The following is a 14,342-nucleotide window of genomic DNA, read 5'->3' on the forward strand; positions in this document are numbered from 1 at the left end:
CATTAAGAGTTTAAATAATTTGCCCAAGGTTATGCAGCCAATGCATAGAAAAATATTTTAACCTGTTTGTCTGAGTCTATAGTAAATGTTAAAGAAGAATTCCATATAGAATGACATTAGAGATGTCCCTTATGGCAATTCTATAAGGGATTAATGTAACTGCCTTAAGTAATCATAGAAAGGCTTTGAAAATAAATAATGTGATGTTTGTGGAATATCTAAAAGTAGAACAGTGGATATTCCTTAGTAAGGAAGAATAATTTGCAAATTAATCTTGCCAAGATAAACCCTTTATTTTAATTAAGATGAATTATTTTTCTTCCAGTTATTGGCTCCTAGAGATAAGTGATGACTATTTAAATTTCTGAAAATGTAGTTGAAATGAATATGTTTTGCATTTCATAGCAGAGACGTGAGGATAGTCAACTCCTGGGCTAGTAGCTTGCTAAGTCAATCCATGTCAATACATTCAAGCTGGCAAACAACTTTTGAATAGCATAAGTTGAACTCTGGTTCCTGAATTTGCTCATCTTTCTTATGGGTATTACATACCATTAAAAATAAATGGTAAAAAAAAATAAGATCTGGTGAGGATCACATGACAAGATGATTCGTTCTTTCTAGTCTCTCTGTTCCAGTTTGGTTGACCTTCAGTTCATCCTCCATATTGTTTCCACCCAAAATTTCTAATCAACTTTTATGTCTTAAGTTCTTTATTTATTTCTAATTGATCTATTGTAAAGTTTGGACTTGAATGAGTCCTTAATATTCTGGTTCCAGCCCTCCTTTCTAGCCAATCTCTTGTCATATCTCTACATACAGTCTAGTCCAGCCCTTTTGATCTGTTTATCCCTTTGAAAGCCAAGTTCTCTGAGCTGTCCCTTTGCCTGGAATAAACTTCTCTCTCATTGTGACTTTTGAAAGATCTAGTTCAAGAATCACCGCCTTTTAGAAGTTGCTCAACAAAGTTAAGTGTCCTCTTCAGAGCATTTCTTTTAAGCTTTCTTAACATTTTGGGCACATTTTTAGGTAAATGTATCGCACAATATTATGATTATTGTTTTACTTCCATGTCTCCCTTAGAATATTCTGATATTCTTGAGGTCAGAGATTCTGTTCTGATATTAATTGAAAGGTGGTAAATATGCTCAATTCCATGATTTTTCAAACAATATATATATAACACTATATATAATAACTGTATCTATAAATCACTAAATATGTAACTCTATATATGTATCTCCAATGCCCACAAGAATAGACTCTATTGAATTTAATAACCATTTCATTTTTTGCCTATCTTACATAATTTTACTATGTAGCAGTTGCTTAATAAATATTCAATGACTGTAATTAATGTTTTCACAAATATGCAAAAAATGTAAAAACCAAATTAACCCCACAAAGGGATATATATTTAAGTCTCTAAATTATTTGTCTTTTGTTCCAATTAAAGTATTTTTTAAATTCTCAAAATGGTTTGAACAGTATATCAGTATGGACGCCCATGGAATTCTAAATTACATCAACAAATAGAAAATATACATAACAGGAAAAATATTATCCAACCTGAGCTCTGCCTATAGTCACTTCCTCTCCTTTTACAGGAAGTCAGGCAAGTTTAAATCAAAGGAATGATCCACCCATTTACTAGGTGTTTACCCAATGTAAAACATTGCTTCAGAACCTGTTACAAATGACCTTCATATAAAATGAAGTGTTCCATATTATATTATGAAATTTAAGGACACTCTCCTCTTTCACTAGAGGCTATATTTTGGGGGATACCTAAAAAATTTTAGTGGTTAATGTCTAATCTATTAATTCCCTCAGCATGACAGCAGAAAACAAGTTTTGAAGGGCTTCCTGAGTATAAAATCTGGACCCAAATCTCTAGGTCTATAATTTCATCAGCAGGAAGTGGCTTTTTGCAGACCCTACTGCTGCGTGATAAAGCCACTGATTCTGTGGCTGTTGATAAACTCCCTACATTAAAGTCTTCAACCTTCAACAATTTTCAATTCCAAGCAAAACCAAACAATTTTATTTTCTGTGTGCTTGTCATTTACCCAGAGTAATATGCTGTCCTTTCCCACGGCCTATCAGGTTAGCTCAGCTCACGATGGTGAGAAGAGTTTCCTGGTTCATTTTCCAGAACACTAGCTGCTTCATACTAACTGGATTGGGACTCTTATTTCCCCAAACTAATAATGAAGCCACCTTTACATTTCATCCATGGTGGCAAGAAAAACTCTAACACATGGCTAACTTACAGTTGAATTTTCTCTCTAGTCTGTGGGTTTTCAGAATAAACTACCCTATAAAGCTCTTGTAGAACTTTGAGTACAAAAGAATGAAAAACAACAGAGAGAAATACTCAACAATTTTCTTATTTAGCATTTTTGGTCAAAGTAGATGAAGAAGACAGATTGAAGGTCTGATTAAAAATGATCGATTGCTTTTGTGTTAGCTGCTGCTTTTGTGTGTGTGTTTGTGTGTGTGTGTGTGCACGCGCGTGTGCGTGCATGTGTGCGTGCACAGAAGCTGTGAGCAAAATGTTTTTGCAAAAACAAGTGTTAAGTTAATCAATGGTTTTCAGTGCATTTCTGCAAACAGGCTCTGCTGGAAACCATGGCGTGTCCACAGCCAATCAAAATGGGTTTGTTGATTATCACAGGGGGTTGGGGGAAGGCAGATGCTAACATCAAGTGAGATAGGATTCAGTAAGAAGTTTTCAGATTGACCTCTGGAATCAAACTCAGCTGCCAGAAGCCCTCTATAGAAAGCAAGTGTTAAATGCAATGATAAACTGAGGTCAGGGTATCACTTCCAGATTCACCAGAAATCCTATACAATTATAAAGGAAGTAGGGGTGGGAAAGAGACTTGTGTAGATCTATTTCTATTTACTAATAGGTATTTCTGCAGAATAAGGAAGTATAATACTTGAAGACAGGTTATGCTAGCAATTCGTCTACACTATTTGCTCAAGAGTGTTCATTTACCTTATTTGCTTAAAAGTGTCCTTTGAATGAAAAATTTGGCACAAATGAGCATTTCTCATGGGGAGATGGTGAGAATGTCCCCTGGTGTTCATCCGAGTCTCAGTGTCATAAGCTCATAGACACACAGTGTCTCATATAGGAAACCCTGCCCTGGATTATAAAATGAGTCCGGAGTGGGTACATGTATACATCCGACCACATAGCCATTTGCCTCTTCTTCCAAATTGCAGCCTTGTTTTGGAGCAGAGAATGTGGGAGAGGACATTTTGAGCCCAGCACTAGCATAGCATCTTAAGTTTCAAGGTGCATGCTTTAAATACCAGAGACTTCTCAGGTCCCAGTGTGACTTTAGATTGGAAAGAACTGATCAGCTGAGTCACTTGCTTTGAAACCCATAAGAGAAACATGTGTGACTAGACTTTCTGACAGTATTTATGTCAAAAATCCCCATCAGAGCTGGTTTGTTTCTTCTAGTGAAGCCTGAGGTGGGTGTGGTGAGACTAGCGGTCAGCTTGGTCAAGTCCTCAATAGTCACTGCTGTTTTTCTTTGCTGTCTAGTGACTAACTCAGCACTGCCCATGGCCCTTCACACACAGAGGGCACTTCGGTGATAGCCAAAGCAATGAGAAATCCAAGCTTTCTCACTGCTTCCAATCAAGAATTCTTTTTCTATTTTCCTGTTCCTTGATTGCTTTATACTGCTCAAACCTTGCCGAGGCTCCAATAAGAAGGCCAGGCAAAGATGGGTATGAAAAAGATAAAAAACAGCATTTTAATAAATTGCACAGTGAAAAGTGACCTTAAACGATCAATGTTGGAGAACAAAAGCATAAAAATAAAACTGTATTTTAGTGCAATTGGTAAAACCAAACACACGTGGATGTTTTAATCTTAGGGAGCAATGTTAGATTCCAAAAAGTGAAATTATACTTGTGAAGCTCTACAGAGGAAAGTGATCTGCTGTCAAATGGTGTGGGTCCAAACGATCTTGTGTATATTCACTTTTACAGTACTCTGAGAGTATTATAGGTGACACTGATAATGATAGCCGACCTATTCCAAAATTTTAAAACTTAAAGAGAGAAAATAATATGCACACTTCTAGGTCTTCACACAAAGTCTTTAAACAAACAAATGAACAAACAAACAAAAAACCCATCTCTTTCTGTTAATGTAGTGTATTGTCTATTTATTGATTTTTTCTTCTGTATTTTTCCCAAGTGTAGTAACAAAGGAATAATACAGAAGAAATATAAATAGTTATTATTTTACTACTTCAACGCATGAACTCTTTTCTTGTGTTCACATTCCCTTCTAGTTCTTTGCCAATACGTAAAATTCATTGCAGTGCCTCTTATAAGTAACATCATAAACGTACCATGGGATGTTTTACCATGATCTCTACTGAAATTTATCTTTGCAGAGCCAGCAAAAACCCCACAGTTTTTTTGGAACGCCTTCTCTGAAAAGGCATGTCTCCTCTACCTGAACTCCCTCAACTCCCCTACACTTTACTGAATGACCCTCTGTTCCACAAGTTTCGTTTAACCACTTAATTTTATTTCTTTTTGTTTTTCTTTTCTTTCTTTTCTTTTCTTTTCTTTTTTTGATGGAGTCTTGCTCTGTCACCCAGGCTGGAGTGCAGTGGTGTGATCTCGGCTCACTGCCACCTCTGCCTCCTGGGTTCAAGTGATTCTCCTGCCTCAGCCTCCTGAGTAGCTGGGACGACAGGCACCCGCCACCAAACCTGGCTACTTTTTTTTTTTTTTTCTTAGTAGAGACGTGGTTTCCCTATATTTGCCAGGCTGGTCTCGAACTCCTGACCTGGTGATCTGCCTGCCTCGGCCTCCCAAAGTGCTAGGATTACAGGCATTAGCCTCTGCGTCCAGCCTGTTTTATTTCTTTACCCATTTTCCATCACTATTAGATAGTAAACAAACACCAGAAACCTAGAAAATTCAGGTGTATGTGGTCTCTTGGGGGAAAGTAAGTCATAATTTTACCATATTTTTCATAGCAGAAGAGAAAAAATCAATGTCTAGATCATAATACCATATTTTTAAAAATTACAGACAGAATATATGGTAAGTTTCCGTTTTAGGGGTTATTCCTAAATTTCTTGAAGAATATTTCTTTATTTTATTTTTTTTTAAATCTACCATTATTGCCAAAAGACAATTGAATTAAGTGCCTTGCAAAAATTTAGCTATATTTCACAGCAAAATATGGTTGATTGCAAACTTATAGTATTTGTTTGCTATATCACAAGAAAAAATAATCATAATGAAAGCCACCAGATCTCAAAAAGGTGCAGTCCTCATTAGACAACCCAGCAACGACACTGCCTGGTCCTCTGCTAGACAAGGGGCTACAGGAGTGAGGGAGCCTGACAAGGTTTTTTTCCCTTTAGGACAGTAAACAAATAAGCAGAGAGAAAAATTCCTCATTCCACCAAGGAAAAAACCTGAGACCCAGAGAGACTGGGTAACTTGCTTGAAGCCATATTTCTAAGGCGGGATGGAGTTAAAACTAGTCCAATATTATGATTGCTCATTGCTGTTTGTTCCTAAACAATTTCACTTAAGATACAGGTCTATCATTTTCTGTATAATTGGGATTCTCAAAACAGAATATGCTATTCTTATGCTTTTAAAAATGAATGTTGCCATATTCATATTTGACCTATTCATATATTCATATATACATGAATATGGCAGCATTCATTTTTTAAAGCATAAGAATAGATTTAGATCTTGGATTTCTCTCATTCATTATTATTATTATTATTATTATTATTATTATTATTATACTTTAAGTTCTGGGGTACATGTGCAGGACGTGCAGTTTTGTTACATAGGTATACACGTGCCACGGTGGTTTGCTGCACTCATCAACCTATCACCTGCATTAGGTATTTCTGCTAATGCTATCCCTCTGAAATATAAGAAAAAAATATATGAGTATAAAAACACCAGGAGGGATTTAAGTCAAACAGAAGGGAGATGACTTCCTTACGATGCTAGTGAGGGAGAACCCAGGCTACTGCTCAGGCTGAATTCTTAAGAAAATATGATTTTTAAAAAAATCTGAGTTAGTTTAAATGATCATGTAGTAAAGATGATACATGGAAAAGATGGCTTTCAAGGCCATTTCTGGGCAGATAATTTTAGTAGTGAATATTCATATCAAGTCATTTCATTCAAACATGTATAACAGCCTTCATGTCTACTCCTCCAACGAAGCTGAGCTGTGTCATTGACACAGAGTAAAACAATAATTTTTCAGACATACTTATCATGAAAGGATGAATTCTTAAATTCTGTACAGTACAGCAGGCAAATAGAAATGATACATGTTTCTTGTTTAAAACCTGGGTAAAACAAATAATTCATAGCAAGTATTTCAAAGTATAAGAAATATAAGGAGGAGAAGACTTACTAGCACCATCAAAGGGTTTTACAATTCATCAAATGAAAATCATAATTTGACTTTTCGACAGTCAGTTGCTCTTGCATTTTTTTCAAGTTCAGTTATTGTTGAGCTTACTCCAGTTATCTCTGTTTGCCAAGTACAGACGGCAACATTTAAAGCCACAGCATATAGAAAAATAGATTTGAAGCTTAGCCAGGGCCACTTTGGATATTTCCAGAAAAAATAAATACAAACTTTATTTTAGTTGATGGAGTAGGGGAGGGCTGCATAACAGATAAGTAAATGCATTTTCATGACAACCCTAATAGACCGGCACAGAAGCAGTCTGTTGGATTTCAGAAGTTAGAGATGCAACTATTTCTTTTCCTTTTACCTCCCATCCTTTCTTTTAAAAAGGAAAAGAAAAATGAAGGAGGAATAAATTTTCTTAGAGTTCAAAAGAATGAGCATCTAGAAAAATTAATGTAACTTGAAGATCCCCCTAGGAATCACTTTGAGGCCAGAGTGACAGTTTTGACAAAGTTGGCTGCAATTAAAATGTTCTCGGTCCAGTTAGGAGCTTTTAAAGACTGGGCACATTTGTCTACACTACCTTCATTTTCATTTAAGGTTTTTGAGAAAGAACAGAAGAGCAGACAAACAAACTCAGAGCACCTTCCCAATTTTTGGATAGAATTTCACTTAATGCAACTGTGGCGCCAGTACTATAGATAGGATGGTACAGTTCAAAATATGTTTATATAACGTGGCTGCATGCCTCTGAGATCTTTTAAATTCTTTCCTGAGAGCTTCAGTCACTCAATGTTCACTCATCCAAAACCCTTTATATTCTCAAATATCTCAGTTAGTTTCACTGTAAAAGCCAAACACTGAATAGAGGGAGAAAATGAAATAGATGCAGATATTTCAAAGTTCTTATTTTTCACTTGACTCTTGAAGACTAAAGTGGAGAGATGTTTAACACAATAGTTGTGACATTACAAAATATATACCTTTTGAGCTTACTCTATTACATAAAACTATGGAGTTTGATTAGTGCCCTGGAAATCATAATTTTAAAAATATTTACCATTAGGAAAGACTTTGACCTCATCTGTATTTTGCCGTTGAAGAAATGAAGACTCATAGCTCTCAGGTTATTTAATTCATCCACAATCAGGTAGAACAAAAATCCAGTCATTGTTATTTCAAGTTCAATGCTCTTTGCATACATAATGCTATCTCTCTGTTTAGTAGAAGTTCAAATCTGGCCCAGAGTCATAAGTATGAACATTTCTTGTCATCTAGCTGTTCAACAAGCAATGTAAATGAGTTATGCTCTTTGTAGGTATTGATTTCATCCTGGAAATCATTCAATTGATAACAATTAGCAGTCTTAGATGAGTGGATGGGTATCATCGAGTGAGGATTGAAGCTAATTAATGAGGAATTCTGGGAAGCCGTGTTCTTCCTTTCCTGTTGGATGGTTAGACATTAAACCTTGGAGTTGTCAAATGAGCAACACCTTTGCATCAGTATTAAATTCACACACGAAGAAAATTAATTACAGGAAAGCTGCCTCAAACCCGCTTTGTCAACTCTCTCGACAGGAAATTCTCGCTTAGGCAGGAAAAGTCAAGTACCTCTACCGCTATCTTAAAATATTCTTGTTTTTATAAGCCCGTTCTCATCTTTTATTTTCTTCTAAAAAAGAAATTATGGTGTAGGTACTTTTTTTTTGGTTACAAAGAGGCAAACACAACTCTCTGAAAGAATAAGGTTTAGTGAAATAACAAATCAGACTTTAATTCCTATTAGATTTTCACTATGTAGTAGCCCCACTACTAATGGTAAAAATTCAAATGTTCTATTCAGCACTGAGCTCATACATAAATGCTGGACCCTAGAAAGGGTCATATGTTTTTTACTTTACAAATTGGCTAGCAAGGTCGCACCTACATTACAATTGAGGATGGGGAAACAAAATAATTAGTTGAAGTCATTCTGGTTTATCTGAGGTTATTTGGAAACTCCAATTATAGCATAGTTTCATTTAAATCCTCATTTTCAGATAAGTGCCTTGAATGATATCATTCTTAAACTCTAGTGATTTGAAAGAAGTTCTCTGTGTTGAGTGAATACAGACTGTGAGAGTTGGCTAAAATATCTTGGATTTAGGACTGTTGATAACCTTGGAAAGGATATCTATGGCAGTAATTTCCAAGTTCCTTGCTTGGAATCCTTATGATTTCCTGAGAATAATGTCTCCAGGAAGCTCCTCTGTGAGTACTCAATAGTGTGTTCTGTGTTACACCGCTTACCTAACTTGCCAAAGTTGGTAGTCTTTTGTTCCTTCCCTACTCTTGAGAATTTTAAAGCATTTATTATTGTTCCTTTAGGATACTGAGTGAAATGGGATGTCATTATATATTACTCTCACAGTTCAAACCCCTCCCCCACCACTAACCACACATAGACTTGACTGAGTATAAATTACATGTCTATTAATAGTTGAAAGCTGTTTCAGACAGCAAACTCTGTTTTTGGCCTGAGATTAATGGTGTTAAGTAGGTAAATCAGACTAAGTTTTCAACTGTTTATCTCCATAAAACCCATTTAGTTCTTGGAAGAAGCTCTTGCATAAATCTACAATACTACCTAATAATGATGTTGAAAATGGAAAGACTAGAAAGATTATAACAAATAGAGGAAGACAGATGTGCATTTCTAATATTTGTAGGGTAAATTCTAAGGTCATACATTACTTTGTGTTACCACACACAACATAATAGTTAAGAGATAGTGTATAACTCATACAACAATTAGTTTGTTAATTTTGCAAAGTAATAATATCTATAACATTCAAAGTTAAAAACTGGTCAAGAAAGGTATTTTGCATATACTTTTTTTTTGCTGAGCACATATCACTCAGTTGGAAAAGTAACTAACACATTTTATCTATCATTCAGCAACAATTTACTTCACTAAACATTTATTAAGTTCAAAATTTATGTAAATGTGATGAATGGGGTATAAAATGAGCATCAAGGGAGGTCAGGCCAAATGCAAGAAGATAATTAGGAAGGTTTGAAAGCGTGTGATGAATTCCATTTTTCAGAATATGATTCTCTGAAAGGTAGAGAAATACCTGTCATTGTCAAACATATAAAAATAAAAATGAAAGGTAAATATATAAAACATCTTTTTTAATATTGAGAATGAGAAAGAAAGGAGTAAAAAAAAAGATCAAAAGAGAAAGTTCAATTCTCCAAAGGTAAGGTAGTGTTGGCATTGGCTTTGGCCTTGAAAGGTGTGCACGCTTCTGGTGGGCTAAGGGCTGAGTGTCAACAGGTTGCGTGTGGAGGACAGGAGAAAGAGCTTGTGTCCCTTGGCAGAGTGAGTTCATATCAAAGACCTCTCCACTAATTAAGGATCTTCAATGTGTGACCAGCTCAGAAAGTAAGCAAGAGAAGAACTACATGTATCAACCTTTGCCTTGACAAGAGTAGAAAAATTTTCTGACTATAAAACCCACACTTAGAGCTGTAGATGGAATTCAGCTATTTGTGTGACACAAAAAATACTAAGCTGAAAATTTAATTTATAATCATGCTAGGTTGGAAGCATCTCAAAGATCCTGGAAGAAGCAAACACAAAGAATCTCTAGTGAAATATATCTTAAACTAGGCTTCAAATTACTGTTGCTGATAAAATTCTAAGGAAATTAGCTCCCAATTGAGAAATTAATAAGTAATGAGAAAAGGTTTTATGAGTATCATAGAAATAATAATCTTAGCTATCAGATCTGTAAATTATAGAATATAGAAATAATATATATAAAATATATAAAATAATTTTGTTTAGATTTTTAAAGAATTAAAGTTTGAAAACATCATGAACAAAAATAAACATTTTAAGCAGATTTGGAGTATCAAATTGAACATCTGGCTATGAAAAATACAATAAACAAAATTTTAAAAATTAATGGATGGATGTCCACTTCCTAGTATATGGAAGAATAGGTTATTTGGACCTATCCTGCCACTGAAAATAATTGAAAATGCCGATAAGAACTTTTTAAAATATCTTAAAGTGCAAATACTGAGAAATTACCAGGTAAAAATCTAGGGAAATCCAGAGATGTAAACAAAGCAGTCAAGCTGCCACAGCCTTCAGATCTTTTGATAATCTTAGATGGACCTTAGAGACGAAGACTGAATAAGTTAAAACCCAGAACTAGTAGAGTATTCTTTTCATTTTGAGCTGGAAACCTATATAGCTACAAATTTAGAGAGAGGATGAATCAGAAATAAACCTTTCCTGCCCCAGCCTCAAACAGTCACAAGGAAAGTTGGTTTCACACTGAACATTAAAGAAGAAAAAGAAAAGTTTTCTAACCCCTGTGTGCATTTTTAGTTCAGATTCGCATCACCCAAGTGGTCCAAAAATTTACCAATTTGGAATTTAGTTTAAACTATTTCCTGACTGAAGGTCCCTAGGTGCCTAACCAAAGAAATTGTAGGATTAAGAGGAAGGCATTCACTTTCTTTGGAAGAAAGCATTAATTTTCATTACAGGTATCATAGAAACCCCACAAATAATTGTTCAAGGACAATGAGACCGTATAGTTAAAAAAATAATAAATACACAAGGAAACAAGGAATGATGGCAATGAACCATCAGAAGAAAAGGACAAAACAGAGAACCAAAATAAGCCTGTAAAGATGTAAAATATTAGAAATATCTAACAAGAATTGTAAAGCAATTATGCTTACTGTGTTAGTCATGGTTCTTTAGAGAAATAGAAACAATTGGAGAGATATATCTATAAACAACTTTATTATAGGGCATTGGTTCATACAATTATGGAGGCTGAGAAGTACCATAATCTGCCATCTGCAAGCTGGATGCTCAGGGAAGCCAATTGAATAGTTCAAAGGTCTGAGTGGCAAAGAGCTGAGGGTATAGATTCCAGTCTCAGTCTGAAGGCTTCAGAAGCAGGAGTGCAAAAGGCAAGAGAAAATTGATGTTTCTGCTCAAGTCGTCAGGTACAGTTAATTCAACCTTCCTCCACCTTTCCATTGTATCCAGGCCCTCAGTGGATTGGATGATGCCTATGCATATTAGGGGGATCAATTCACCCTGTCCTCCAATTTACATGCTAAACTCTTTCAGAAAAACTCTCAGAGACAGTCAGAAATTACATTTAATCAGGTATCTGGGCATCCTTGGCCCAGTCAAATTGAGACAAAATTAATAACCACATTATACTCTGTTTAAAATACTCTAAGACAACACTGAAAATATCTGTATATAACAAGAAACTATAATGTGACCTAGTATATTTGAAAAAAAAACAACCAAAGAGATTTTCTAGGAGTGAAAACTTAACAGTTGAGATTAAAAATTCGATGAATGGGATTAGTGCAAGATTAAATACAGCCAAAGATAAAATTAATAAATATGAATATATGTAAAAATACATTGCTTAGATATAACATGTAGAGACAAAAATATTGAAAGAGAAACCATGATGAAAAATCATGAGATTTAAAGGGTAAAAAAAAAGTTTTACAATATATTCAATTAGAGTCCTAGAAGGAGAGCAGAGAGAGGCTAAGGAAGATGATTATTTTCAAAGATAGTTGCTAAGAATTCTTTATAAATGATAAGAGAAACCAGTCACAGATTAAAAGAGCTAAATCTCAATACATACATGCATGCATCCATACATATATATATGCCCAGTTACATAAATAAAGATATATATGATAAATACAGAATATTGAATGATTAAAAGAGATTTTTGCCTAGAGGAGTATAGAGAAACTGCATGCAGGAATGTGGATAGGAAAGGGAATGCCTTCAAGGACTGGCAATCAGAGGAGTAGCTTACTTTTTACTAGCAATATTAAAGCCAAAAGATAGTGGAAGGTATCCTCAAAGTCCTGAAAAAAAAAATTCTTAGATTTCTATACCCAGCTAAACTATCTTTCAATAATAAGGGTGAAATAAAGTCAAGAGGGAAAGTGGCAGCTGCCAGGCCCCATACAATCTGGGTTTGAGATTGCACAGCATTACTTCTGCTTCATGCTATTGATTAAAGCAAGTCACAAGGCCAGCACAGATTCTAGCAGATGGAAAACTGACCCACTGCTTGATGCATATAGAAACATTTGAAAACAGGTAAGGACACATTTGGTGATGGCTGTCTTCAGAGGGCATCTATCACAACATAAAGAGCTCCTCTGGATATTATGGCAAGGACAAATAACAAGAAAACTTGAGCAAAAACATGAATATAAGGCTGGGTGCAGTGGCTCATGCCTGTAATCCTAGCACTTTGGGAGGCTGAAATGGGCAGATCATGAGATCAGGAGATCGAGACCATCCTGTCTAACACGGTGAAACCCCATCTATACTAAAAATACAAAAAAATTAGCTGGGCATGGTGGTGGGCACCTGTAGTCTCAGCTACTCTCCTGAGGCAGGAGAATGGCATGAACCTGGGAGGCAGAGCTTGCAGTGAGCCAAGATCGTGCCACTGCACTCCAGCCTGGGTGACAGAGAGAGACTCCATCTCCAAAAAAAAAAAAGAATATAAAAACCTGAACATAAACAAAATGTCAATTAACAGTAGAGTAGTTAAGCATTGTTTGTATTCTCTAAGTGAAATACTTTATAGTAGTGAAAATAACCTAAAGCTATACTCAGTAACATGAATGAATTTAAAATACAATTTTGAGCAGGTATAAAAGAATTCAAATTTTTATGTGTCATTTATTTGTGGTTTAAAACAACCTAATTAACATACTGGTTATTTGTGTGTAAATATATGGCAAAACTAAAGCAAGAGAATGACAAACGCAAATTGCAGAAAAATTCAGGAAAGAGAGCGAAATATGAATGTTCTGTTTCTTAATTTGTGTTGTAGGCACATAAATGTTTATTTCTTCTTTTTCTTCTTCCCTTCCTCTTCATCTTTGTCTTCAAAATTGCTTGTGTCACCCTTTTGTATATGTCACATATTTCACAATAAAGGGAAAAGTTTAAAGTATGAAACAATCAAGTTATGGGTGAATGTGGAGAAACAGACATTCATGTTTCTAGTGAGAGTAGAAGTTGGTATGATCACATTTCAAAACAACTTGTCAATATTTGATATGTTTGACCCTGCAAATTGTCTCTGATCCTGAAATTTAGTAGAGAATCTCTCAGTCAGCTGCAAATGGAGATATACTCAATGGCGTTTATTGCAGCATTGACTATAATATAACACTAAAATTACAATTTAATGGGAAAGGGATCAAAAAATTGGTATAGCCCTACAACTGTGCACATAGTTAAAATTACTAAACGTGAGTTTATATATCCATATAGATAAGCCTGGGAAAACAAAATTTAAGCAAAAAAATTCAGAGTGACATGGAGTATATGCTATCCATTAAGCAATTTTTAAAACATGTAAAACAGTTTTATATAATGCTTACAGATAAATACGAAATAAATATGTGAAAGAATACACACCAACTTCAGAGTAATAGCCCTTTGAAAACTTTGCCTCAAGTTATTTTCTCAGAATTACCCAGAATTTTAATTTTAATGTCTGTGGTCTTTAAACTTGATTGCTGGGAAATCAGGAGCTGAAACACCATGAGGATAGAGGGAACTGAGGAATGGGGAGAAGCATTAATAGAATGTGGGACGTGGTTTGGAAAGGGAAGCAAAGAGGCATGTCTTCCTTCCAGAACTGTCTTTGTCATACCTCATGCAGAAAGATGGAAGAGTAAGAGGAAAGGAAGAGGAAATCTGTGTGATGACTCTATCTCTAGTCTTTGACAAAGTTACTAAAATACTACAAAGCTACTATATTTTTGTATAATGTTTCATTCCTTCCAAAGCACTTTGACATATGATTTGCTATGTA

The sequence above is a fragment of the Gorilla gorilla genome, chromosome 8 (genome assembly GCF_029281585.2).
Source record: "Gorilla gorilla gorilla isolate KB3781 chromosome 8, NHGRI_mGorGor1-v2.1_pri, whole genome shotgun sequence".
In the NCBI taxonomy this organism is placed as follows: Eukaryota; Metazoa; Chordata; class Mammalia; order Primates; family Hominidae; genus Gorilla; species Gorilla gorilla.